Source organism: Carya illinoinensis, chromosome 2, assembly GCF_018687715.1.
Source record: "Carya illinoinensis cultivar Pawnee chromosome 2, C.illinoinensisPawnee_v1, whole genome shotgun sequence".
In the NCBI taxonomy this organism is placed as follows: Eukaryota; Viridiplantae; Streptophyta; class Magnoliopsida; order Fagales; family Juglandaceae; genus Carya; species Carya illinoinensis.
The window spans coordinates 12,451,995-12,455,664 of NC_056753.1; positions in this window are offsets into that span (position 1 = coordinate 12,451,995).

Genomic DNA, 3,670 nt, shown 5'->3' on the forward strand with positions numbered 1-3,670 from the left:
GCTAGAGTCAAAGAAGCATGTGAGTGGAGAGGTTGAAACTAGTAGGGGTACCAACCTGTGGTTCCCTATCCTCAGGAGATTGGCAGCTGGCCAAAAGAAAAAATATCAGACTGAGATTCAGGAGATTTTCAAGCAAGTAAAGATTAATATTCCACTCTTGGATGTCATACAACAAGTGCCTTCACATGCAAAATTTTTGAAGAACTTGTGCACAGTGAAGAGGAAGCTAAATGTGAAGAAGAAAGCTTTCCTAATAGAACAAGTTAGTGCACTGATATTGAGCAAAACTCCTCAGAAGTTTGGAGATCCCGGCTCTTCCCACATTTCCATTATGATTGGTGAGTCACGCATTGGGAGAGCTCTACTTGCTCTGGGGAGTAGTGTGAACTTGCTACTATTCTCAGTATATGAGCAGTTGGGATTGGGTGAGCTGAAAAAGACCTCCATCATGCTACAGTTTGCTGACAGATCAGTTAAAGTGCCGAGAGGTATAGTTGAAGATGTGCTTGTCTAGGTGGACAAATTTTACTATCCAATGGATTTTGTAGTTCTTGACATGCAACAGCTAGTCTCCACTATTCACCATGCGCTGTCATCCTTGGACACCCATTCCTTGCTACCTCCAATGCACTTATCAATTGTCAAAGTGGACTACTGAAACTCACTTTCGGGAGTATGACATTGGAGATGAATGTGTTCAACGCTTGCAAGATGCGTAGTGGATGCGACGATTTAGATGTGCATGCTGTTGATATGGTGTATGATTTTGACGTTTTAGAGTTGTTATCAGTATTTGGTTCCGAGAGTGCATCTGAGGATGGCTTTCTTGAGCAATCTGAGATTCTTGTTGAGACAATTCCTACGTCATTAGAGTTGACGAAATCAGATGGGTAGTTGATAGAGACAACTGAGTCTCTTTAGTTATCAGATGTGAGTTACACGAGTAATTGGCATAGGCCAGTTTTTGAAACTCTTGATTTATTAGGAGCCATAAAGTCAACAGAAGAAGAAATCTCAATACTAGAGTTGAAGCCACTACCCAAGAACTTGAAGTATATTTTTCTGGGCCCAATTGAGGATACATTTCCAGTGGTCATTTCTTCTCGGCTTACTTTGAAGCAAGAAGCAGAATTATTAACAGTGCTGAGACATGATCGAGGAGCAATAGGCTGGACTATTACAGACATCAAAGGTATTGACCCCTTAATTTGTACCCACAACAGTTTTCTGGAAAGAGATGCGAGACCAATTCGTGATGCACAGTGGAGATTAAATCTGACCATGAAGGAGGTGGTGAAGAATGAAGTGCTAAAATTGTTAGCTGTGGGCATCATCTATCCTATCTCCGACAGCAAGTCGGTAAGTTTGACATAGGTAGTACCAAAAAAATCTGGTTTAACTGTTATTGAAAATGCTAATGGTGAGTTGATCCTGACTAGGAAGGTAATGGGCTGGAGAATGTGTATTGACTTCCGAAAGTTGAATTCGATTAGTCGAAAAAATCACTTTCCATTACCTTTCCTAGATCAGATTTTAGAAAAAGTAGCGAGTAATGCTTTTTATTGTTTTTTGGATGGCTGCTCTGGTTATTATCAAATTTCCATAGTACTAGAGGATCAAGAGAAGACCACCTTCACTTGCCCCTTTGGTACTTTTGCTTTTAGAAGAATGCCATTTGGTTTATGTAATGCACTGGCTACTTTTCAGTGCTGTATGATGAGCATTTTTTTTTATATGCTTGATGACATATGTGAGGTTTTTATGGATGATTTTTCTGTGTTTGGTAAATCTTTTTATGTCTGTTTAAAAAATCTTGTTGCTGTGTTAAAAAGATGTGAGGAGAAGAATTTATTGCTGAATTGGGAGAAATGTCAGTTTATGTTCACTAGTGGTTTGGTACTTGGACATTTAGTTTCTGAACGTGGAATAGAGGTTGACAGGGCTAAGATAGAATTAATATCTCAACTGCCTATTCCTAAGACAGTGAAGGATATTCGTTCTTTTCTTGATCACCCTGGCTTCTATCGGCGTTCCATTCAAGGTTTTAGTAGTATTGCAAAACCATTGTGTACTTTGTTGCAAAATGATACTACTTTTGTTTGGACTAATGAGTGCCAGCATGCTTTTGAAACCCTGAAAGAACACTTAATAGTTGCACCTATTATGCAAACTCCTCGATGGGACTTGCCATTTGAGATTATTATTGTTGCTAGTGATTTCGCTCTTAGTGCCGTTCTTGGCCAAAGAGTGGACAATAAGCCTTCGGTCATTTATTATGCAAGTCACACTTTGAATGATGCACAAAAAAATTACTCCACCACAGAGAAGGAGTTATTAGTTGTTATGTTTGCCTTAGATAAACTTCGTTCTTACATTATTGGATCTCATGTAATCATTTTTACTGACCATTCTGCTCTTAAATATTTGTTGGTAAAGAAAGATGCTAAACCCAAGTTGATTCATTGGATTCTTTTGCTTCGAGAATTTGACATCATCATTTGGGATAAGAAGGGAGTCGAGAATGTGGTAGCCGATCACCTGTCACGACTACAGCAACTTGATGTGTCTACATCCATTCCTCCCTTGAAGGAAGATTTTCTTGATGAGCATCTCTTTGCTGTGTCGCACGCTCCATGGTCCGCGAACATTGTGAATTACCTCGTCACTAACCGGATGTCGGAGCATTGGACAACTCAAGACAAGTGTAAGTTCCTTGCAAAGGTACAATTTTATTATTTCGACACTCCTTATCTTTTTAAGTATTGTGCTAATCAGTTGGTGCGTCGATGTATTTCTGATGATGAGTTTACCTCTGTTTTTCACTTTTGCCATACTGAGGCTTGTGGAGGCCATTTTGCAGCAAAGAAAACTGTTGCGAAAATTTTGCAAAGTGAATTCTACTGGCATACTATTTTTAGAGATGTGGAGTCTTTTTGCAAGGAATGTGAGCCTTGTCAGAAACTTGAAAAAGAACAACATGTAACATTATGTCCCTTTCCCCTATTCTTACACTTGAGATATTTAATTGTTGGGGAATTGACTTTATGGGACCATTTCCAAATTCATTTGGAAATATTTATATTTTAGTTGTTGTGGATTATATTTCAAAATGGGTATAGGTCATACCTTGTAGAACAAATGATCATAAGGTTGTCATCTGTTTCTTGAAAAACAAATTTGCACTTTTTGGCATGCCCAAGGCGATCATTAGTGATGGAAGTTCACATTTTTGTAACAAACTTTTTTAAAAACTTATGCAGAAGTATGGAATGACCCACAAAGTCTCTACTCCATATCACCCCCAGACTAATGGTCAAGCTGAGTTGGCCAATAAAGATATCAAACTTATTCTTGAAAAAATAGTATGTCCCACTCGGAAGGATTGGTCTGAAAAATTGGTTGATGCTCTTTGGGCTTATAGGACTGCACTCAAAACTAACTTAGGGATGTCACCTTATAGATTGGTTTATGGTCGAGCTTGTCATTTACCTGTTGAGATTTAGCATCATGATTTATGGGCTATTAAGCAAATTAACTTTTCACTTGATGCTGCCAAAGATTTAAGAAAGTTGCAGATTTCGAAGCTTGATGAAGCGAGGAGGGAGGCCTATGACAATTCTCACTTGGCAAAGAAGAGAATGAAGGTCGTGCATGACAAGAAGATCAATGA